Source organism: Natator depressus, chromosome 1 (assembly GCF_965152275.1).
Source record: "Natator depressus isolate rNatDep1 chromosome 1, rNatDep2.hap1, whole genome shotgun sequence".
NCBI classification, from domain to species: Eukaryota; Metazoa; Chordata; order Testudines; family Cheloniidae; genus Natator; species Natator depressus.
Window position 1 is genome coordinate 123,102,126 of NC_134234.1, and position 17,645 is coordinate 123,119,770.

Below are 17,645 nucleotides of genomic sequence, written 5' to 3' on the forward strand. Positions count from 1 at the left end.
AAGAGATTGCAGCATGTATCGATGCACCCTCACAGTTTTACCAGGTACAGATCAGATATTGTTCAGGACACTCACTGTTATTAGCTGTATTAGCAGGGCATATATACTCAGCATATGCAAGTTGGGGAAAGGGGACCAGAACATAGTGCAGATTGTATCTGATGAGAGCAGCAGTGGTTGCAGGGGTGTGGAATCCATGTCGATAAAGTGTCTTCAAAACTTATCTGTAGGCATTAAGTGAAAATTCAGTGCGCAAAACCCTATACAAAGTATTTACATGTGTGTTCATATACACGTAATAGGCCTATAAAACTAGGGTGGAAGTATAGGTGTGTATATAGGGGGAAGTACCTTTAATATGTGGAGGCTGTTTTTACTGGTGACTCATGTGTTAACATAATTTGTATCCCTTTCAGGTTTTTCTTTCACTCTCCACTGTTGCTACCATGAACAAACACTGTACTCGATTCTCTGAGAGAGAGAGAGAGAGAGAGAGAGAGAGACTTAAAATACTCCACCAGGATAGACTGCTTTCTTGCTTCCAAATTTTCTCAGGAGGTTAAACTCAAGAGACTGGAGCATAAGCATGGGTCAAGTAACTTATTGACACACATGCAGACAAACACATTGGGGAAGACAAGGACACGGGCCAGCTGCCCTGACATGAAAGGGCAGCCTGACTTTACAATACAATGCCATCACCGCACCTGAACTCTGTACAGGGTCTCTCTGAAAGCAAGCAGAGGGTAAGCAGGCTCCTCTTTTCCATAGGATTTTGCTTCCTTGCATTCATTGGCTAAACTAGAAATAAAAACCCAGAACCAAATATCACACAAACAGGTTTCAGAAGCAGTCAGTTGCTATGATACAGAAAAACTGCCAAAAGACACTGATGGCCGGAGTATATATCAGGAGTAACTCTACTGAAGCAAACAGAGTTACAGTGATGGGCAACTGGTGGAACTGAGGAGAATCAGGGCTACTTTTTCCAGGCTTCAGTGTAATTGTAGTTGCCTATACTTTGTAGGGAACTGCACCAATTGTGAGTGACCTTCAGCTTCAGCTCCAAAGTCTATTCCAAGGACATACAGGGAGTTTGGTTGGAAAGGAGCTCCCTGCTCATGGTGCCTTTTTGCCCATCACAGTAATGAAGCTGGGTATGGTTGTACTAAAGTAGGTTTTGTTTTTATTTTAAATAGGAAGAGGATATAAGGAATGAAGCAGCAGAAACCTCATGGAGTAAGTGGGTGAGAAAGGCCTTGAGCAGGAGAAACTTCCTCCTAGGGTGAGTTGAGGTAGGAGACTGAAGAAACTGGGAACCTTTAGCAATTCTCTCACTTCATCTAATAACACATAATCTAATAACACTATCTGTGCTACCCCTGTTTGGCTTACCGCTGGGAAAGCTGACTGTAGTACATGGATGTGAAGAGTATCATGAAAAGGAAAGGGTTAGATGTGGTCAAGGAGAGAAAGCTGAGTTAAATAGGCAAGGAGCAAGGAAAATGTCAGAGAGGAGGAGGGTGGGAATGGTAGCTAAGTAGGAATACGGCAGTAACACCAGAGAAGCCTACGATTTTTAAAGAGAAGCTGTTGTATAGGTGACTGACCCTTGAGCCAAAGGCCTGGGGTCATCTCTCTAGTATTTTCTTTTTCTGACAAAAAATACATTTTTGAATGCTCTTGAATAATGTCACCCCTCTGCCAAGCAATAGCACAGGGATTGGCAACCTTTGGCATGCGGCCCACCAGGGTAAGCCCCCTGGCGGGCCAGGCTGGTTTGTTTACCTGCCGTGTCTGCAGGTTCAGCTGATCACAGCTCCCACTGGTGAGCCACGTGCCAAAGGTTGCTGATCCCTGCAATAGCAGATGTGGGGGACTTGCAGGCAGACTTCCCATTGGAGAAGAAATTTGTGATGTACTTTCTGGCTATACTTCATGCAACTCATTTACTTTACACTCTGTACACCAGTCCTTGAACAGAGGTACTTACAAACAGCATGCAGACATTCCCCTCTTTCAAGGATTTCAGCCCAAACACCAGTGCTCAGTTTCCAGGGAATAACTTCCCCAATAATTGACTCTAGTTAGAGAGATTAAGGCAGAGATCAAACTTGTTTGCTGCCTGCCACAGTGCTCCCCCCCCCCAAAGAATCTACATAATAAAACTAACAATTTAGTATTTCTTCAAAAATAGAACACTGCTTGCACGCTATGAACTTGTAAGACTGTGGATAACAGTGCTATCTAGGGAATCCTGTCATAACAGTAACATTCTTGTTACTCAGTATTTGAGCTGTGCAAATAACTGATTTTCTGTTTCCTAGTCAAACTGCAAAGTTAAAAAAAATATTTGGGGTCAATTCAGAACAAAATAATTTCAAATTTTTGAGCAAAGTGAAAAAGTTGAAAAAATCCCCTTTTCCTTCATTTTAGATGGGGTTTTGAAACATTTGAAACAAAATTGGAGTCTATATTGTAATGAGAAGTCATTTGGAATCAAAATATCCATGTGTTTTATTTAAAAAATGATGGAACAAAACATTTTGCTTTTTCCAGATCTTTTGTTACTGACCAAAATTATTCAGAGAATCTGACATGAATTTGAAAAGTGGTTCGCTCAACCTGAAACTGCATTTTTGGGGGGCAAAAAATGGTTTGTCCAAAAAATTTTCATGCAGTTCTATTTGTTATGTTACCACACTTCAAAGTCCTGATCCTCCTCCAATTTAATTCAGTTGAAAAATTCCTTCTTACCTCAAGGAGTGGGTAGATAGGCTTTTCTGCTTTATTTTGCATGATTTTCCACTTTTTCAGAACTTTAAAAAATAAGGTAAATAAAATGTAAGCAGGGTCTGAATGAATGCTTCCCTGACAGCTAGCTGGGAGGGGGAATGACTTGGGTGTATTTATGTAAATACAGTTTTCTCCTGCTCCGCTTACATATTCAGCAGATACAGCAGTGTCAAAGTGATCAACTTTGGCTGGTGTTGGGTACAAATCACCATAGTACTGTACGCAGGGGTAGTGAAATATGGTTACCAATGTTGTAATTATTGTAGGAATACAGGAAAGCAGGACTGTGCTTAACCTGTCCAAAATGATGGGGCCACCTTCAGCTGAAAGAACCTAGTTAAGCCAGGGGCTCGAATGTCAGAGCCCTGTGAAAGTCAGAGGGTGGGGACAGGTATCCCCAGCTAGGAAGCTGCACACCCTCATCAAGGGTCCTCCCCACTGTTCAAAGAACAGAGATAAATAGGCTTCATTAGGAGCCTCTTTAAGTTAAATGCCAAATCAGAGCTGAAATCAGTTGTGGTACGACTGTGTATCTGCCCTGCCAGCTAAGAGCTGAAAATTACTAAAAGACTGATGTGCAGAGGTCCCAGGAGAGAGGCAGGTGGCAGCAGAAGGCGTCTGACAGTCTGCTGGTGAAGGAGTGGCTGGTGTGGCAGTGAGGCGTGATGAGCGGCCAGCAGGGCGGCTGGTGGAGAGGCATGGCAAGAGTGGTGAGCAGACAGCCAGCAAGGCAGTGGTGCAGAGCTGCGACAAGCAGCCAGCAGGGCGGCTTGCAGAGAGGGGTGGCGAGTGAGTGCCCGAGCAGTGCAGCAAGTAAGGTACTTCTTTACCTCACCCAGGGCGGGAGGTGAACTCTGCAGCTGCACCTCTAAACTCTGGCTCTGCACTGACCAAGGACAGCAACTGTGAGTGGGGTGCAGAGAAGGGTTGGGCGCGTGAAAGGGACTTGTGGGTTGCTGGACTTAAGAACCTGAGGGGAAAAGGACACTGCCCAACCTACTTGGAGGTGGGTCTTTTACTCATGGTTGTGTTTATGAGCCCTATTTGTGGTGTTTTCCCAAATTAGCGCTGAGTTACTTCCCTCATTTTATTAAAAGTTTCTTTCCTACATTCAGACTCTGTGTTGCGAGTGAGGAAGTATTGCCTCTCAGAGACGCCCAGGGGCGGTGTGTAAATTTCCCAGGTTACTGGGAGGGGAGAGGGGGCTCGGGCCGGTTCTGTTTTGTATGAATGGAAAGGAACCCCTAGGCTTGGCAGATTTTTTATTTTTATCTTTTTATCATTTCAAAGGATAATACCAAAGATTTCTAAGCTTTTTTTATTTTATTTTTATTGATGTAAATTTTCAGAATTCCAGGAAATTATGGGGGAAAAGACAATTATTTAGTGAGGGTATACATTGAAATTTTAAAAGTTAAAGCTTTATCACTTTTAAAATACAAATTGTGACTATCACATCAAAATATACAAAGTAAATATCCTTAAATCCATAAAACATGCCTGTTTTTACTACTCATTTGCAAGTCCGTTTGTGACAAGCCTAATTCAGAATTTTAAATCACTGGATTTAACTCTACCAAGTTCTCAGGCAGCATTTGTCTTACTTTATCGATTGGTTGGTTGGTTTGCGTGTGACAGCGAAAGTGACAATTACTAATAAACATCTAATCCTTGCAAGCCTACTTATACTGTAATGCAGTTTGGAGCAATGCAAGTAAAATGAATGGAAGAATCTAATTTAGGAGAGGGATGAGACATGTAGGGCCTGATTCTGCTTTCACTTTCAGCAGCTATCCAACCGTGTAACTCCATTCATTTCAGTAGTGTTACTCCAGATCTACGCTGTTGTGAGGGAAAGCAGAACAGGGTACATCTACACATCCTATGACAGTGAACCTCCCAGCCGGGGTTGACAGGCTTGGACTCACAGACACATGCCACCATGCTAAAAATAACTGTGTAGACAGTGCTTTTAAGTTGCCATTTGGGGTTTGAAGCCCACTCCCATCCCTAGGTTTCAGAGCTTGAGCCACAACGTCTACACAGATATTTTTTGTGAAATAGCGTGAGCCTCGTGAGCCTGAGTCTCGCTGAACCGGGCTCAGAGGTTCGCTGCTGTGGGCTGTGTAGACATATGCAATAAGGTCCAGTGCATCTGATTTGTGTCTTAAAGTTAATAGAAATATTAAAAATACTCAGGAATTATTGACAATGTGTTTGTTTGGCTTCTTGGCAGCAGCCTCAGCATTCAAGTATGGGCTGGTTGCTGACTTCACACACATGTGAGCACACACACACACTTATACAGCCTCACCCACATACACCCACACCCTACTGCACCAAGACACTGAGTTATCCACTTCAGGCCAGCCTGAGATGGGGTTCGGGTTTTCACCCATCCTTCATTTTAAATACTCAGTTATTCCTTCTCATTTCAAACCCCAGTTCCCCCTCTAACTCTTGGGCCATAAGCCCTTTATCTGGGAGAGCAGAAGGTTTCCTGGAATTCTACCATGCTACTTATCCTGACAGCTAGGAGAGGTACATGCTGTATCTTTCTTCCCATTTCCTTATACCGCCTCTAATACAGAGGCTCAATAACAAGAAGGATGGGCATATGTAATATGATTTGCATTCATTCCTGTAGAGTACTGTAGGACTTTTATATAAGGGATGCGTTTGTTCTCTGTGACCATGTGATGAGTGAGAAACTAAAACATGAGTTTTTCCAAGAAGCATTAAGTGCAATTCCACCAAGCACACTCATGCCATTGCCAAATATATTATCTGGGAATGTTTTTGAAATGTGAATCTATCAGACAAGCATTCTCTATATGGAGAACAAAATCTGCTATTTAAAAGGAAAAATAATCCCCACTGTAAACATTAGGAAATGACAAATACACTCAGGACATATTTATGTATCCAAAACAAAATTAATTATTAAAGAGAAAGGGGGTTGGAGGGAAACAACAAAATTTAACTAAAAATAATGCCGAGTGGTTAATAGATTTGTTTAAGAGTCATAAACAAATAACCCATGAATACTTTAAAACAGTCAGTGTTGCAGGATTGAGATACCCAGAAGATTTTATTAAAGATTCAAACATTTATGGAGTGTGCTCTAGACTGGTTAGCTCAGGGGACTGCCAGTCGAGAGAACTGGCTTCTGTTCCTAGCTCTGCCATAGACTCACTGTATGATACTGGTCAAGTCTCCGAACCACTCTATGCACTAGTTTACCCACATATATAATGGGTATAATAATACTTGTTTACATTAGAGTGTTAATGATTGGCAGTTTCAGCCTAGGGAACGGCCTATTAGATAGCCACCTAGGATGCCGCAATGCAGGAAGTATCACCGCTTGGTAGGAAATTTCTATCTGGGAAGTGGACTGGGTCAGGGATTAGTAAAGGTAGAAAGCAACTTCTTTAAAGCCTTTGTCTACCACTCAATCAGACCACTCTGTTTCTTCATCCCAGTGCCACTGCAAATGGTTGTAGGCTGCATTGTGTTGACAACAGGGGGTGCTACTACCCCTGAAATGGATCTTTACTGGCTCCCAGTGGAGCAGATTACTGTCATACCAGTGAAAAAGGTCCACAGTAATTCTTTTCAATACACAGCAGTTTATTGAGAAGGAATTACACAAGCAGTAAAGGGTTATATTAAGCATATAACTCCTATGTTAGACATTAAGAGCTATACATTCCTCTTAATGAGTCTCTCTTTCACAAACATACACGCAGTTCCTGCTTGGCAAACAGAGAAGGTGGTTCCCAATTTTGTAGATGGCTTCTTCTCTCCTGGTTCGTTCTTCTCAGCCCTTTGGTCTGTTTCGGATTCCCGCAAGGCAAGGCCTTTGTTGCCGTGAGACACCTCTGGTTCACAGCCCTACTCGAGCCCACGGAGCAGAGTTTTGGCTACTCTGTTTAGCAGCGTTGCTTCTTCAAGCATCAAGGAATCCCAAACACAGTAGTTTACTTTGCTTGATTCTTATGATCTTTTTCCTCAAAGGAGTCACATGTCTTAAAAGCATGCCCAGTGGGATGTGGTTACTAATTTTTACCTGATTAGTATTTTAGAATTGGTTGGGGGTGGTGGTGGTACCGAACGAAGATCACCACACGTTTACTCATTCATCAATCATTCACCCTATCTCTCCTTGCTGTAAGGTCACTACAACCCAGATCTTCTGCATCACAGTCCAGTACCTTAAGCAAAAAGCCATCCTCCTCCTATGCAGATCAGATACTCTCTTCTTTTGGCCTCTCACTTGGCATTCCAAAGCTGGACGTGCACAAGTCCATGGGGCCGGACGAGTTGCATCCGAGAGTGCTGAAGGAATTGGCGGCTGTGATTGCAGAGCCCTTGGCCATTATCTTTGAAAACTCGTGGCGAACGGGGGAAGTCCCGGATGACTGGAAAAAGGCTAATGTAGTGCCAATCTTTAAAAAAGGGAAGAAGGAGGATCCTGGGAACTACAGGCCAGTCAGCCTCACCTCAGTCCCTGGAAAAATCATGGAGCAGGTCCTCAAAGAATCAATCCTGAAGCACTTACATGAGAGGAAAGTGATCAGGAACAGTCAGCATGGGTTCACCAAGGGAAGGTCATGCCTGACTAATCTAATCGCCTTTTATGATTAGATTACTGGTTCTGTGGATGAAGGGAAAGCAGTGGATGTATTGTTTCTTGACTTTAGCAAAGCTTTTGACACGGTCTCCCACAGTATTCTTGTCAGCAAGTTAAGGAAGTATGGGCTGGATGAATGCACTATAAGGTGGGTAGAAAGCTGGCTAGATTGTCGGGCTCAATGGGTAGGGATCAATGGCTCCATGTCTAGTTGGCAGCCGGTGTCAAGTGGTGTGCCCCAGGGGTCGGTCCTGGGGCCGGTTTTGTTCAATATCTTCATAAATGATCTGGAGGATGGTGTGGATTGCACTCTCAGCAAATTTGCGGATGATACTAAACTGGGAGGAGTGGTAGATACGCTGGAGGGGAGGGATAGGATACAGAAGGACCTAGACAAATTGGAGGATTGGGCCAAAAGAAATCTGATGAGGTTCAATAAGGATAAGTGCAGGGTCCTGCACTTAGGATGGAAGAATCCAATGCACCGCTACAGACTAGGGACCGAATGGCTAGGCAGCAGTTCTGCAGAAAAGGACCTAGGGGTGACAGTGGACGAGAAGCTGGATATGAGTCAACAGTGTGCCCTTGTTGCCAAGAAGGCCAATGGCATTTTGGGATGTATAAGTAGGGGCATAGTGAGCAGATCGAGGGACGTGATCGTTCCCCTCTATTCGACACTGGTGAGGCCTCATCTGGAGTACTGTGTCCAGTTTTGGGCCCCACACTACAAGAAGGATGTGGATAAATTGGAGAGAGTCCAGCGAAGGGCAACAAAAATGATTAGGGGTCTAGAGCACATGACTTATGAAGAGAGGCTGAGGGAGCTGGGATTGTTTAGTCTGCAGAAGAGAAGAATGAGGGGGGATTTGATAGCTGCTTTCAACTACCTGAAAGGGGGTTCCAAAGAGGATGGCTCTAGACTGTTCTCAATGGTAGCAGATGACAGAACGAGGAGTAATGGTCTCAAGTTGCAATGGGGGAGGTTTAGATTGGATATTAGGAAAAACTTTTTCACTAAGAGGGTGGTGAAACACTGGAATGCGTTACCTAGGGAGGTGGTAGAATCTCCTTCCTTAGAGGTTTTTAAGGTCAGGCTTGACAAAGCCCTGGCTGGGATGATTTAACTGGGAATTGGTCCTGCTTCGAGCAGGGGGTTGGACTAGATGACCTTCTGGGGTCCCTTCCAACCCTGATATTCTATGATTCTATGATTCTGTAACCCTTCTGCCAGGCCAAGTTGATAGCAGCAAGGGCCGGGTTCAGTACACAGGGGTTCCCTCTCATCAAAGCAAATACAAAACTGGCTCGAGCCCCCACCCAGTGACCTGGGAAAATCTTACACACCCCCTGGGCGCCTCGAAGAGGCAATACTTCCCCTCTCGCAAGCACGGAGTCTCGGTGTAGTAGAGAATCTTTAATTACATGAGGTAAACGACATCAGCATTAAATTGGGAAAACACCACAACTAGTGTTCATTAACCAAACCATGAGCAAAGACCCACCCCAGAAAATTGGGCCACATCCTTTCCCTCGGGTTCTTGAGTCCCAGAACCCCAAATGTCTCTTGAGTCCAGCAATCCTCAAATCACCCAAAATCCAAAAAGTCCAGCCCCAGAGTTCAAAAGTTCATCTGCAGAGTGTTACTCCCCAGTCTGGCTAAAATGTGCCTGTGTGTGGGGGAAAGAGGTAAGGGGTACCTTACGTGTCCTGAAGCTGACTGCCCCACAGGGCTTTGCTCTGCTACGCTGTCTCGCGAACGGCTCCGCTCCACCACGACCGGCTCCACTCTGCACAGCTCGCCGTCTCACGAACAGCTCTGCTCAGCTTGCCGTCTCGCGACCGGCTCCGCTCCACCACGACCGGCTCCGCTCTGCACAGCTCGCCATCTCACGAACAGCTCTGCTCAGCTCGCTGTCTCACGAACACACCGCTGTCTCACGAACGGCTCCGCTCCACCACGAACGGCTCCCTCTGCACAGCTCGCCGTCTCACGAACAGCTCTGCTCAGCTCGCCGTCTCACGAACACACCGCTGTCTCACGAACGGCTCCACTCTGCACAGCTCGCCGTCCCACGAACAGCTCTGCTCAGCTAGCCGTCTCGCGAACGGCTCCGCTCTGCACAGCTCGCCGTCTCACGAACAGCACCACTGCACTCTAGATCTTCCGGCTCCCCACTACTTGACACAGTGCTCAGTGATTTCAGCTCTCAGTGATTTCAGCTCATAGTAGTGGGGGCCTTAGTGCTGGTGCACCATAAGGCCAAAGTGAATGCAGCACAGTACCTGTAGCAAGACTCTTAATAGACCCAAAATTAGCTCTGACATTCCACAGTGGAGAGAGACAGAGGTGCAATTGGTGCTTCAGGCCCTCACAAAGGGGCCCACACCACCAGGTACTAATACCTGTCTCAAGTCTCTCTCTCTTCACAGAGTTTTGGAACCCATGTCCCTTGCCTAGCGAGTGCTACTCAGTTGATGGTGAGTCCCTCCATCATAACAAAAGGCCAAGTACAGTTCCAAGCACAGTTCCCATAATCAGGGTAATAACAATTTACTCTTCCCGCCCCAATAACAGAGACACTGGGGATCCCACAACAGCCAAAGTGACCATTTGGGCAGTTATGGCCTCATTCTAGGCGGGGTGGGTGTGCCTATGCAAATTGAGATCAGCCCCTGAAGTTCTTTTCCACTACTTGCCACACCTCACCACCAGATGTCAGGGTGGAGCCCATCCTGACTCTGCTTACAATTCTATGATTCCCCCCAGGAACCTCTCCGGCAATATACAACAGTCTGGAGTGCCTTGCACTTCCGTCAGCAGCAAGGACGGAAGCTTGCAGAGGATAATTTAAGAGCCTTGGGTGAGCCCTCTATGTCCCATGGATCTCCCCATCTGACTCTCCCAAATGTCAGTGCTGCTTCCCTGCTGCCTATTACTCCCCTCTCCTTGGGGAAAAATCTATGGCTTTTGATTCATTCAAAAGTCTCTGGTGACCTTTCCCAGCCCCACCTGGCTGAAGAGGTGAGCTCTCATTGCTGTGGGGACTGGAGCCAAAACTAGTGCTCCAGTCAGAAAGATTTAGGGGCAGATTGTGCCCTGGAGTCACTGTTGAAAGTATGATTGTATTTACCTGAGCCCCACTTCCCCACCTCCTGACTTTGAAGAGAAGGACTAGCAGTGTATACAGACTAAATGGAAACCCGTTCATGGCTGCATCTGCAATGCAATAGACTTTATTAAATTTATAAAGGGAAGGCTACCCTAAATTGACATCTTGGCTAATCCCAGATTAGTACGTGCATTACATGTATTAATGTTATTTACTTTGCAGTGGCACCTATAGGCCCCAGCACCATTGTTCTAGGCACTGTATACACAAATAACAAAGTTATGCTCAGAAGAGTTTACAATCTAATTTTAACACTAGATACAGCAAATGAATATGACAAACAGGTGCAGGAGCACAAGGTAACAGGGAGACGATTGTGATCAGCCTGGTAAACTGCAGTCACAGGAACTAGCTGCCTAGCCATTGCATGGAACCTTAAAAAATGTGATCACTTTTATAGCTAGATGGATAATGATAGGTGTAATGAAAATATTATATATGTAGTAGCTCTGTCGACACCAACTCTGCTATGGTAGGAATGTAATTCATTAGGCCTCTTGTGAGTGATGCAGTCACCTGTGATTAATGAAAATGAAAGACAGTTCCATTGCTCGCCATCCCATGTTTTAGAGCTGCATATGTGTTATCAGGAGACGTCCTTCTCCCCCATCCCGGTGAAAAGATTTAGCAGGTTTCTCCTGTTTCTTTTTTAAATATCTTAGGAGGAAATGACAAATGTGCATCTCTTCCTTTCAGAAAAAGGTAAAAAAGAATACAGCTATCCTGTTTTCTTGTAATCCAGGCTCTAAGCAGATTTAATGGTCCTATTATTGCTGAGCAAAATTAAGTCCTTATGAAACATGTTACAAAGTACCTTTGTAGATCCCATTTTTCAATAAAAAGGGGGTTTAGGTCATGTTGAACAATCTGCTACTTATTAGCACTTTGCCTTCAATAGGTCACCTTTCAGAGTGCAATACTCTGTTTTCATTAAGGATTGAATCCAAAGGGGCTATATTTTAGAATTCAAACAAAATATATAACTTGTATTGTGAGCACGGTATGAAGACACTCAAAACATTTAAGTCCCAAACTCTTATCCTGTACAAATCTGTCAGATCCAATGTTTTTAGTTTCACTAAATGCTGTGATTATTAAGGGAACAGGTCATATTTTTAAAAATTTAAAACCTCAGGTGTAACATTTGTTGTCCAGCCACGGTTTTTTTTTCTAAAGCAATAAACAAAGATGATATTTGAAACAGAACTTGCAGGCCATATCATGATCATCTGGTCTACATCTCAACTTCCTCTCTTATACACCACAGAGGAAAGAAAATAAAGTAATATAAAAGTTAGTGTACAATAATTTTAATAGATGAAAATAACCCTAGATACCATATATCATAAATTGTTTTATGAATGATTTCATTTTAGTTTTAATGCATCGTCTTTCAGGTTTGTTTTAGGAATATTTTGGAGGATTTTTAAAATCCTTTCTCCTCACCCTCACTGATAAGAACAGTTACCTCTTTTGAGAAGTTAAATCTGTGCCCTTGCTGATATTTCCTTGGTGTTACTGCAGCACGGGGCACCCTCGTTTGTTGCTTTTGACCTGCTTGTGAGTGTTTGGCTGCTCCTATTGGGTCACATTCTGCCCAGCCATTATGTGGGTGCACAGTAGTGAAAGAAAGAAGGAGCCTTCCCACCCTTTGCACAGCATGCATATAATCAGGCAGCATTGGTGCCACTCTGAGGACCTCAGAAGCTGCTGCCTCCCTCCCTCCCTCTTCCCTTAGGAGCACAAGGCTCCACAAATAGTGATGGTTGAGAAGTAGGTGGAGCCAGAACTCTATTTGTCTCTATTCACCAGCCCGATGAGTTGACCAGCTATTCTATTCTCTATTTGTCTCTATTCACTGATGAGTTGACTTTATGGGGCAGTAAGATCCTCTCCATAAGGGGTGTGTGGATGTGCAGTTTCCAGACTTCCCAAGGTATTTAGGCAGAGGAGCCACAAAGGCACTTAAGTGTTGCAAGGTTCAGCACTATGACACCTACCTTTTAGGCACCTAGAAAATCTCTAGAACAAACCTGCGATCCACAAAGCCTGAGTAAGGCATATAGTCTCCCTGTACAATGACTATGAAGAGACAGGTGCCTTAGAATGGGATCCACAAAAGCCAGCATGCTAGGCAGCAACCTGCCTAAGCTCGCCCATGGGAGATGCTGACAACAGGGGTAAGTGCTAAACTCCACTCCTCTCTCTGAGATAGGTGCCTAAATCCAGACTACAGGCAGATGCCTGTGTCACCTTAGTAATCCATAAACGGGAACCTTCCACCTGGACTCAGGCGGCTTAGGTACCTAAACCACTTATTGAGTGAATGAGTTTGGCTCCTGCCTTGTTCTACACAAAACAGCCACCGGAGGATGTTTCATTATCTGGTTCTATTAGTTTATGCTTGTTCAGTTTTGGTTGGAGGATATAACAGTAGCCAGTGGGATCAAGAGACACTGACGCTTGCCATCACTATTAACTTTTTGCAGCCCTGTCCTGCATTAGGTAAGTGGAGCGAGGAAATGAAAAGCAGTCTCTTGCCAGCACTCCTCTGTACGATACAGAGTGGGAGGGAATTTCAAACACCAGGATTTGTTTTTCGTCTAAATGGTGCACACAGGACAAAAATCTCACCTGAGCTGAGCACTAGAATTAAGTGGGAGAAGAATTCTACCATCGGGCCACCTATCAGCAAGGGGAAAGCTCCATGGCACCTACTTGAATCTATGGGCTACACTGGGCTCCTTGGCCTCAGTGTGGGAAGGGAGGGACTGTAGGATCCACACAATAGTGGCTCCCCTGGCCCCACCCCTGCCCTCTGGCACATCCCTGCCCAAGCCCCAGAATTCCCATGTGCAAGAACAAAGTAGATCCAGGCTGCTGGCATTTAACATTAAAAAGGTTGCAGAGCAGTTTTTAAACTAAGAGATGGGGGAAAGCCGATTGCTGCAGAGGCGCACGTGGATCGGACAAAGACTTCTCTTAGAGGAGAGTCTATTGATAGAGATTCTCTAGGTTTTAGTCAGGAGGAGAGGATGGAAGAGGATAAAGTATGAGCCAGATCAGACGCGAAACATTCACATAATGAATCGGACACATCAGAAAAGGGCAGACAAATAAACAGTGACAAGTTTTTAAAGTGCTTGTACACAAATGCTAGAAGTCTAAATAATAAGATGGGTGAACTAGAGTGCTTCATGTTAATGGAGGATATAGATATAATAGGCATCAGAGAAACCTGGTGGAGTGAGGACAATCAATAGGACACAATCATTCCGGGGTACAAAATATATCGGAAGGACAGAACAGGTCATGCTGGGGGGTGGCGGGGAGTGGACTATATGTGAAAGAAAATGTAGAATCAAATGAAATAAAAGTCTTAAATGAGTCCACATGTTCCATAGAATCTCTATGGATAGTAATTCCATGCTCTAATAAGAATATAACAGTAGAGATCTATTATTGACCACCTGACCAGGACAGTGATAGTGACGATGAAATGCTAAGGGAGATTAGAGAGGCTATCAAAATAAAAAACTCAATAACACTGGGGGATTTCAATTATCCCCATATTGACTGGGTACATGTCACCTCAGGATGAAATGCAGAGACAAAATTTCTCGATACTTTAAATGACTGCTTCTTGGAGCAGCTGGTACACAAGAGGAGAGGCAACTCTCGATCTAGTACTGAGTGGAGTGCAGGATCTGGTCCAAGACGTAACTATAACAGGACCGCTTGGAAATAGGGATCATAATCTAATAACATTTAACATTCCTGTGGTGGGAAGAACACCTCAACAGCCCAACACTGTGGCATTTAATTTCAGAAAGGGGAACTATGCAAAAATGAGGATATTAGTTAAACAGAAATTAAAAGGTACAGTGACTAGCGTGAAATCCCTGCAAGCTGCATGAACACTTTTCAAAGACACTATAATAGAGGCTCAACTTAAATGTATACCCCAAATTAAAAAAACACAGTAAAAGAACTAAAAAAGAGCCACCGTGGCTTAACAACCATGTAAAAGAAGCAGTGAGAGATAAAAAGGCATCTCTGAAAAAGTGAAAAGAAATATGGAAATGTGGAAATATGTGTTTCCACAGTATGCATCCGATGAAGTGAGCTGTAGCTCACGAAAGCTTATGGTCAAATAAATTGGTTAGTCTCTAAGGTGCCACAAGTACTCCTTTTCTTTTTGCGAATACAGACTAACACGGCTGAAACCTTTGAAAAAGTGGAAGTCAAATCCTAGTGAGGTAAATAGAAAGGAGCATAAACACTGCCAAATTAAATGTAAAAATGTAATAAGAAAAGCCAAAAAGGAGTTTGAAGAACAGCTAGCCAAAAACTCAAAAGGTAATAAAATGTTTTTTAAGTACATCAGAAGTAGGAAGCCTGCTAAACAACCAGTGGGGTCCCTGGATGATCGAGATACAAAAGGAGCACTTAAAGACGATAAAGTCATTGCAGAGAAACTAAATTAATTCTTTGCTTCAGTCTTCACGGCTGAGGATGTTAGGGAGATTCCCAAACCTGAGCCATCTTTTGTAGGTGACAAATCTGAGGAATTATTACAGATTGACATGTCACTAGAGGAGGTTTTGGAATTAATTGAGAAACTTAACAGTAACAAGTCACCAGGACCAGGTGGCATTCACCCAAGAGTTCTGAGAGAACTCAAATGTGAAATTGCAGAACTATTAACTATGGTTTGTAACCTGTCCTTCAAATCAGCTACTGTACCCAATGACTGGAATATAGCTAATGTAATGCCAATATTTAAGAAGGGCTCTAGAGGTGATCCTGGCAATTACAGACCGGTAAGTCTAACGTCAATACCGGGCAAATTAGTTGAAACAATAATAAAGAATAAAATTGTCAGACACATAGAAGAACATAAATTGTTGTGCAAAAATCAACATGGTTTCTGTAAAGGGAGATCATGTCTTACTAATCTATTAGAAAGAAAAGGAGTACTTGTGGCACCTTAGAGACTAACAAATTTGTTAGTCTCTAAGGTGCCACAAGTACGCCTTTCCTTTTTGAGGATACAGACTAACACGGCTGCTACTCTGAAACTAATCTATTAGAGTTCTTTGAGAGGGTCAACAAACATGTGGACAAGGGGGATCCAGTGGACATAGCGTACTTAGATTTCCAGAAAGCCTTTGACAAGGCCCCTCACCAAAGGCTCTTACGTAAATTAAGTTGTCATGGGATAAGAGGGAAGATCTTTTCATGGATTGAGAACTGGGTAAAAGACAGGGAACAAAGGGTAGGAATAAATGGTAAATTTTCAGAATGGAGAGAGGTAACTAATGGTGTTCCCCAAGGGTCATTCCTAGGACCAATCCTATTCAACTTATTCATAAATGAGCTGGAGAAAGGGGTAAATAGTGAGGTGGCAAAGTTTGCAGATGATACTAAACTGCTCAAGATAGTTAAGACCAAGACAGACTGTGAAGAACTTCAAAAAGATCTCACAAAACTAAGTGATTGGGCAACAAAATGGCAAATGAAATTTAATGTGGATAAATGTAAAGTAGTGCACATTGGAAAAAATAACCCCAACTATACATACAATATGATGAGGGCTAATTTAGCTACAACTAATCAGGAGAAAGATCTTGGAGTCATCATGGGTAGTTCTCTGAAGACGTCCACGCAATGTGCAGCTGCAGTCAAAAAAGCAAACGGGATGTTAGGAATCATTAAAAAAGGGATAGAGAATAAGATGGAGAATATCTTATTGCCCTTACATAAATCCATGGTACGCCCACATCTTGAATACTGTGTACAGATGTGGTCCCCTCATCTCAAAAAAGATATACTGACATTAGGAAAGGTTCAGAAAAGGGCAACTAAATGATTAGGGGTTTGGAACAGGTCATAGAATCTCAGGGTTGGAAGGGCCCTCAGGAGGTCATCTAGTCCAACCCCCTGCTGAAAGCAGGACCAAACCCCAATTTTTGCCCCAGATCCCTAAACGGCCCCCTCAAGGATTGAATTCACAACCCTGGGTTTAGCAGGCTAATGCTCAAACCACTAAGCTATCCCTCCCCACCTCATATGAGGAGAGATTAAAGAGGCTAGGACTTTTCAGCTAGGAAAAGAGGACATTAAGGGGGGATATGATAGAGGTATATAAAATCATGAGAGGTGTGGAGAAAGTGAATAAGGAAAAGTTATTTACTTGTTCTCATAATATAAGAACTAGGGGCCACCAAATGAAATCAATGGGTAGCAGGTTTAAAACAGATAAAAGGAAGTTCTTCTTCACTCAGCGCACAGTCAACCTGTGGAACTCCTTGCCTGAGGAGGTTGTGAAGGCTAGGACTATAACAGGGTTTAAAAGAGAACTGGATAAATTCATGCAAGTTAAGTCCATTAATGGCTATTAGCCAGGATGGGAAAGGAATGGTGTCTGTAGCCTCTGTTTGTCAGAGGGTGGAGATGGATGGCAGGAGAGAGATCACTTGATCATTACCTGTTAGGTTCACTCCCTCTGGGGCACCTGGCATTGGCCATTGTCGGTAGACAGGATAGTGGGCTGGATGGACTTTTGGTCTGACCCAGTATGGCCATTCTTAAGTTCTTATGTTTAACATGCAAGAAGCACCCTCTGAGCTGAATTCAGTGTCATTTACCTTCTTTAGGAACGTCCCAAATCTCTTTTGTCCAGCAGAACCACATAGGTTCCACTACATCAGGTCCTCTATATGTGTGGAAACAGGATTTGCCTCATCCGTATATGATTTGATGAGCAGTTAATGGTTAATGGTAACTTCTGTATTAAGGCCCCCTGTCCACTGAAGTTTCCCTCATTTTCAATAGGGGCAGAATTAGAACCCTAAGGTAACTTATGGAAGAGCATCTTTGCGAGAAGGCTGGCTAACCTAGTGAGGAGGGCTTTAAACTAGGTTCACCGGGGGAAGGAGACCAAAGCCCTGAGGTAAGTGGGCAAGCAGGATACCGGGAGGAAGCACAGGCAGGAACGTCTGTGAGGGGAGGGCTCCTACTCATACTGAGAATGAGGGGCG

General features: G+C 43.8%; 1 long non-coding RNA gene across 1 annotated transcript; it reads right to left on the minus strand.

Annotated features, from left to right (window-relative positions):
* Window positions 1–352: 352 nt before the first annotated feature.
* Window positions 353–9,196, minus strand: LOC141982919 (uncharacterized). Its single transcript, XR_012638243.1, has 3 exons — window positions 9,130–9,196; window positions 708–801; window positions 353–471 (listed from the first exon to the last, which is right to left on the minus strand). It is a non-coding gene; the product is annotated as an uncharacterized LOC141982919 (long non-coding RNA).
* Window positions 9,197–17,645: the final 8,449 nt, after the last annotated feature.